The following is an 8096-nucleotide window of genomic DNA, read 5'->3' on the forward strand; positions in this document are numbered from 1 at the left end:
CATACAGACAGCAAATAATGTGCATACTGCAAAGAGAGCAAGAACAGTATGCAAATATACTATTCTAAACACACCCCGTGTTTTATTGTTTTTAACTAAAACTAAAACTATTAAAAATTGTTTTTGCTAAGTGAAAACAAAGTAAAACAAAGCAAAACAAATATTACAATATTACATAATATTACAAATATTAAAACAATATTTGCAATATAAAATATAAAAATATAAATATTAGATAAAAACTTAAAAATTATACAAAAATGAAAATTAGAACAGTTGCTTTGGCAATTTCAACTAAAACTGAAATGTAAAAAATTCAAGATTAAAAATTACAATTGAAAAATAATAAAAAGGACAAAAGCACAAAATTATTACAACTAAAATTAAAATAAAAACTGAATATATAAAAATAACAGCTAATTCAAAATATGAATAAATACTATAATACATAAATATATAAATGTCAGCTGAACTCAAAAACACCTCCTCCTTAGCAACTGCCTAGAAACCAGTGTTATTTTAGTATCATTATAAATGTTATTAATATTTTGAATTAGTTTTTATTTCTATATTTTCCATTTTATTTTAATTTTAGTTAAAGGTTTAGTCGTAATTGTCGTGTTTTTTTTTTGTTTGTTTGTTTTTTTATTTGTATTATTTTTTGTTCTTTTAAAGATATGTCTATATAGTCTTTTTTTTAAGTTTTAGTTATTTTAGTACATCAAGTTAAATTAAACAAAATTGCGAAATATTGCCTTGGCAACTAGCTGAAATGCCAGTTTAAGTTTTTGATATTATATTTTATTTCAGGTAACATTTATTTTATTTGAAGTAACCAATTTTTCATGGTTATAGTTCTTTATAATAACCATACTAGAAACCATTCTGAATACCTTAGCAACTGCCTAGCAACAGTCTCCCCCTTAAGCAACGGCCCAATAATAATCACTCTATAATAATAACAAGATGTTAGTAACTGTGCTGTCAGTGCGTGTCGAGTGCGTTTACATACAACAAAACACTGATAACTATCAAAAATCTGCTCATTATAAAAACCCACAACACAAGACGAGACAAAACACACTTGCATTTTGAAATTGTTGGGTTTCGTTGCATCCTCCAGTTTTGATAGCAAACACAAGACGTTTACATGCAGAGCCAAACCGGGGAAAAGTCTTAAACCATTAACCGCTTTGCTAAAAATGATTCTGAAAATATCTATAAGTCTAATAAATCAGCTAAAAACAATGTCAGCAGGTTTGTGCGAGGCATTTGTGTTAGAAAATATCTGTATCTTAACTAGTTTCAAAAGTCTGTGTGTGTAGTTGTTCTTTACATTACTCACGGCTCAAGACTCTCAGCTTTGCTCAGATCAGTCCGGATCAGTTGGTTTTAGAGCTGTACGGGACCCCAGACAGGAAACAGGTCCAGTTAAGTTTTCCTTTTCAATTATGGGTAATCTGTTCCATCGCAAAATTCCTCCAGTCACTCCCTATTCCCCTGAAACAAGAAAGAACTGATTTATGAGCCTAAATACACCCATATACACACATACACTAGCTCTGTTTAAACCCACACGCCGCCTATCTAGACAGCATTTTAAGGCATCATAGCTGCGGTCCTGACCTTCTCAAAGGTAGGCAGCATAATTATATATGCTTATAATTGTGCTGCCTACTAAGACACCTTATTTTGGAATCATTTTAAGGTGGAATCGCATATATCCTGCATGGTGAAGCCAATGCCTGAATGCATTTTTACATTAAAAAATCATCCAATATAAGTACATTTTGATTATGAATATACTTCTCATTCAATATGACAGGCATTGATAAAAAAAAATAAAAAAAGTTCACAGTATAAAGCGCATGACGAAGGAGTAGAGACCAAGAAAGTAACTTTAATAAATCCACAGGGAGAACAGAACAACCACACGAGCACAAAACAATAGCAGACCCTGAACTGAGGAAGACACAGGGTTTAAATACATGAGGAAGGTCATCAGCATGAACTAAAACAGGTGTGGAGCAATTGGTAACTAAGGAAACAAACTAGTGGAGGGACAACTATGACAAAGAAAACAGAACTAATGCCGAGTTCACACTGCACGATTTTCAAAGACGTCGCATCACTGTTGGTTTCACACTGAACGACTATCCACGTGACAAATTGTTAACTAAAACTATCAAAAACATTTTTGCTAATTGAAATAAAGCTGAAGTTGAAGCATGAAAATCACTAACTGGAAATAATATAAACTAAAATTAAAATAAATGAAATAAAACAATTACACCTAAACAGTAATTTTTTTTTTTTAATGACAAAATCAACTAAAAATACTAAAAATTAAATTAAATTTTAAATGAAAACACACTAACAATACACTGAAAATATATAGTAATATTTATAATAATATTAATAGTATTATTTAAAAAAGAAAAAGAAAAGATAACAAAAGTAAACAGCAAAATTACTAAAAATTCAACTAAAATTTTAAATGAAGATATACTAGCAATACACTGAAAACATAAATATAGTAATATTTATAATAATATTAATAGTAATGTTTAAAAAAAAAGAAAATAAAAATGACCTAAATTAATACACAAATTATTTTAAAAATTTACTAAAAATGTAAAATCTAAAACTAAAAGCTAATTAAAAATATTTATAAAAACTTTAACACTATATATATATAATACTAAAACACCAATTCAATCTAATTGAAAATGTACATTTTATGTTGCCTATGTATAACACTTCAAATCAGTCTCTTCTGAAGATGCATTTGTGTTCAGAAGGATGCTGTCTATGTAGGCGACTCACAAGCTAAGAACAGAGTTACTGTCTCTCTCTCTCTCACACACACACACACACACATTCTTCCTGATGCTAAGCAGTGAAACAGACGTTGAATGCATTAAGTCTGGAGGTCAAAGGTCACACAGCTCATTGTAGCCACAGAACCGCTGTCAGAATTACTGTACCACAAGACATTCAGCATAACACACACTGCAGAGATCAGGACAAGTCCAGTGGGAAAACACAGTTTATTGCAGACAAGCTGAAATGAATGTTGGCTATATATAGTTCTGTTTCATTCAATACTGAAAGATGGACAAAAATCGATCAGTCTATTTAAAAATGGACTATTTTGCACAATATTTGTGTCTGCCAAACTCTGGTATCAATAGTGAGTTGAGTGTGTTACACGCTTCATGTGAGTAGCGCTATTTTGTATTTTCATCTCATGTTATGTACTGACCACTAACTAACTACTGTAACTAAAGTAAACAACTAACTAAAATTATTTAATAGATAATTCATTAATAACTAAATAAATACATAAATTCATTAATTCACTCATGCATAATTTTCATGCATTCATTAATAAATTAATGCATACATAAATGTATGCATTATCAAATTATTAAATGCACAAGCAAACAAATAAATATATTCATTCATAAAATGCATAAATAAATACAGTAAATAAAATAAATCAATAAATGCATAAATAATTAAGTAAATAAATACAGTTGTCAGGTTTCTGTTGTGTTTTGGTTGGGTTTCTCTGCGTTCCAGTTGGCCTGTGTTCCCTCGTTTGTTTTGTTTCTATGGTTTTTGATTGGTTAATTAGTTCCACACACCTGTTCTGTTTCTCCTTAATTGCCCTGTCCTTGTATTTAAGCCCTGTCTGTTCTTCAGTTGCTTTTGTTTGTGTTCGGATTGATTTTTCCTGTGGATTTATTATTAAAATTCCCCTTTGGATTATACTCCTTCGCCGTGCGCTTGATTATATATTAGCACACGTTACAACAGTTATAAATGAGTAAATAAAAACAAATGCATAAATTCATAAATAAATAAATGAGTAAATAAATGAATCCATTCCTAAATAAACAAATAAATTAATTCGTAAATTTAAAAAAAAACATACATTATATTTTTAAGTAAAATCATTTCATGAATGTGTCTATGAAGGCTTGGTGTTTCCGTAGCCACTAGCGCAACAGCTGCGCCGTGAAACCGCAGACAGCGATTAGCGAGGCTGAGGTCAGAGATGCCGCAGTGAACGCAACAATTTGTCTTGTTTTCCTCTCGCTGTGTTTGCATCATCCATCACTCCGCGTGCTGGAATGTTCCTCCACTCCCTCCGTTCGGAGGAATTCCCCAGGAGCCAATCCGCTCGCAGTCAGGAAGACGTGCTCTTTGGTGACCTTTCGCGGGAGAGGCGAACGAGCTGTCAGGGGTGGAAGGTCACGACCTATGACCTCACTCACATCCACAGTTTCAGGCCTATAGTGGCTCAAGCCATTATAATGAGTTAGCTCTGTGTGTGTGTGACGATGAATGAACAGCTCAGTTCCACACACTTAACTCTGAGAAGTTAAGCCATGACATTGGTCGACAGCGAGAGTATCCCATCATTTCTGGAATATTTCATACAATGTTTCAAAATCACAACGAATGACATAAAACAGTGTGTGTCTGCATGTGCATTTGCCATGTGTGTGTGTCAGTGTTATTTCAGCAAAATTTTACTTTAGCAGTGTTATTTTTGTATTTTATTTTTTTTTGTTTTTATTAATATTTTGAATTCGTTTTTATATTTTTGGTTTATTATTGGTATATTTTCATTTACAATTTTAGTTTAATTTTTAGTAATATTACGTGCTTTTGTCCTTTTTATTCATTTTTGGTTTTTTTTATATTACTATTAATACTACTGCAAATATATATATATATATATATATACTGTATATATACACACTTACATATACATTTCTACTATTCATAATACAAAAAATATTACTTTATTTATACTTTCAGTTTATTATTAGTATATTTAGCAAATTTGTTTCATTTTTTGTGATTTTACGTGCTTTTGTCGATTTTATTAGTCTTGGCTTTTTTTAATATTACTATTAATATTACTACACATATTACTATATTTATCTTTTCAATTTTTTATTACTATTAATATATTTTAATTTTAAAATTGTGTTAATTAGTAATTAATAATGTTCTGTGCTTTTGTAATTTTTTTTTATATTACTATATTACTAATATATAAATATTAATATACTAATATTACTTTGTTACTAAATATTATTATATTTTAAATATTACTATACTATACAATACTATAAATATTACTTTATAATTTCAGATTATTAGCCTATTTTAATTTTAAAATGAATTTTTAGTAATTTTATATGCTTTTGTCATTTTGATTATTTTATATTACTATTTTCATTACTACAAATATTACTATATTTATGTTTTCAGTTTATTATTAGTATATTATTACTATTAATATATTCATATATTAATATTAATATATTATTAATATATTGGTATATTTTACCAGTTTTTTTTTTTTCATTTTGTTTATTTATTTATTTATGTTTTGTTTGTTTTTGATTATTTTTTTAATATAACTATTTAAGTTTAATGTATTTTTTATTTAGTTTTACTTCTAGATCAGTTTAAGTTAGTTTAGGCAGCACAAAAATGTTTGTAATAGTTTTATTTGAGGATAACAATCCTGTTGTGTGTGAATGTTTCACTGGTACCTTCTGACCGCCGGCACACAGACACTGAACATCCTCTGACTCTCTCAGAGCGGGAGGCACAGCGAGGAGAAACAATGCAGACGTTTGCCCCGCGGCCCATTCACTTCCCCTGCTGGAGCCCCGGAGGCAGGTGGGCGGGTCACAGCGTCATTAAACTGCACTAATGAGTGTGTGATTGACGAGCTGCTCAGCCTATGACCTTATTATGAGGGCCGGGCCTGAGAACAGAGAGAGAGAGAGGAAAAGTAGCAGAAGAAAGAAAGAAACAGGGTTTTATGGGTAATGTCTGTTAGCGATTAAAGTCAGTTCCACACACACTATAAAACAAGCTGTAATAAGAGCACACACACACACACACACACACACAGTAATACCCTATTAGTTCAACAAGTGGACCGCGGTAGGAACTGATTCCCACAGAGCAACTAATTGCAATTATCTCAACTGGTTACATAAGTGCTTGTGTGTGTGTGTGTGTTTGAAAGGATGAATCTGACTAGATTAATGATGCGGTGTTACCTCATTAATGTGGAAGCACTTCCTGTACAACACACACACACACACACACACACACACACACACAGTCTTATCTATGCTGAGATGTGTGTTATCCAGTGTTGTGTGTTGTATGTGTGTGTGTGTGTGTGTGTGTGTTGGGGCTCTTGGGTGGTAATGTAGAGCATCAGTGAGGAAGCTGATGTTATTTCTGGACGATCGAGCAGAGTGTTGGCAGCGTGTGTATGTGTAATTAGTTTATTATGGCATTCTACAGAACACTGCTGTATGATGGCTGATCATCAAAACAAACACAACCGCAGCGACCGCCACACGCACATGCACACACAGCTCTCACACGCTATTCTATTTCAAATGTAAATATACTCAGAGTTCATCTCACTGTTTAACGATAATTCTGAGCAAACGTTCTACACAATCATTCACACATTTTTTTTTTACAGTAAGTGCCCGTAAACTAAAAATCTAAGTGATAATGAACCTAATTATATTATTAAACAAAAACGTATATTATTAATGGTAACTAATTGCAATGGTATGGATTTGTGTGTGAGAGTTGTTTGCATTGTATTTTGTTTTATAACTTTTTTTTAGTTACTTTTATTACTTTTGTGTGGTTTATATGTGCCTAATAAGGCAAGCGATAATAAACCAAAATTATATTATTAAATGATCAATTATATTACTAATGCTTACTAATTGCAATTATATATATTTGTGTGAGAGACATTATTGTTGTTGTTATTTTTGTTGTGTAACTTAGTGGCTATTTTTGGGAACATTATGTTAATTTTGGAGTTATTTTTTGTTACTTTTGTTTGGTTTTTATGTGTTACATTTTATTGTGATGTCCAAACACCACCACAAAAGATCAACTCAGGAAAGTACCACTACAAAAAGTTATACAAAAATAACTAAACTCACAAAACTAAAAGTATCAAAAAAAATAAAAGCACCAAGTTTCTCGAGTCCGTCGATTGAAGACAACAACTGAAAACCTTTCTTTCTTTAGTTGTATTTTGTTGCAATTCTTTGTGTTACTTTTAGTTATTTTTTTTACATTTTGTTGTTCAACTTTTTTTTACGTTATTTGGTTATTTTGTGTAATTTGTCTTTGTTGTCCTTTTTTTATACTTTACATATTAGCTCTTGTATTACTTTAGTTGTTATTTTTGTGCAACTTTTTTGCAGTGGTACTTTCTTGAGTTAATTTTTGTGCTGTCTATTTGTATTACTTTTATGTTAATTTAAATACTATGCGATGTTTGGACGACAGTGGAACATTAATAACCAGAGCACCGGGACAGATAGAGAGAAATCGTTTCATAGCAAACGTTTGTTTTGAGTTCCATCAAAACATATCAAACTGTTCAAGAATCTCCACTCAGACGTGTTGTTTTACAGGCAGACGTTTACACACTGAGTTTGACCCTGGACACTTCCTCTGTTTCTGGACATTTTTCATTTTTCCTGTGCTGCGTGTGTGTTGAGATGCTCAGTCTGGTGTAGCCTTTAGACAAAGACAGGAAATACAGAAATCCGGCTGTGGTGAATATTAGCTGTGTGTGTGTGTTTGGGAGGGGCTCGCATACTGAACTACATGAATAAGTCAATTATATCTGCAAAACATCCACACACACTTGGACTTCCTGCCAGTGAACAGACATTTTAGCTTCACGGTTAGTGTGTGTGTGTGTGTGTGTGTGTTTGAATTTAGCGGATCCAGTTGTGTGAAACACATGACTATAAACCGCTCATCGGGTCAGGGAAGTGACAGTCATCAGATCTGCGTGTGTGGATGTTTTAAAACCGTTTAATTTATGTCTAAACCCTAAGGACAGTCTATGACTGTATGGAAACATTCACAGTGCCCCTATTATGGATTTTTGAAAATTACCTTTCGTGCAGTGTGTAACACAGCTCTAAGTGAATGAAAACATCCTGCAAAGTTTTAAATCTGAAAGTGCACCGTGTATAAAGTTATTGTCTCTCAAAAGAAAG

The 8096-nt window shown here is 31.7% G+C and overlaps 1 long non-coding RNA gene across 1 annotated transcript in view; it reads right to left on the bottom strand.

Annotated features, from left to right (window-relative positions):
- Positions 1 to 5763: 5763 nt before the first annotated feature.
- LOC107725774 (uncharacterized) overlaps positions 5764 to 8096 on the bottom strand; it is a 14905-nt gene continuing 12572 nt past the window's right edge. Inside the window, exon 3 of the long non-coding RNA XR_001638157.1 lies at positions 5764 to 5797. This is a non-coding gene — a long non-coding RNA (uncharacterized LOC107725774). The remainder of the gene's footprint in view (positions 5798 to 8096) is intronic.

This window comes from Sinocyclocheilus rhinocerous, unplaced genomic scaffold (assembly GCF_001515625.1).
Source record: "Sinocyclocheilus rhinocerous isolate Xijiao unplaced genomic scaffold, SAMN03320098_v1.1 scaffold215, whole genome shotgun sequence".
Taxonomy (NCBI): Eukaryota; Metazoa; Chordata; class Actinopteri; order Cypriniformes; family Cyprinidae; genus Sinocyclocheilus; species Sinocyclocheilus rhinocerous.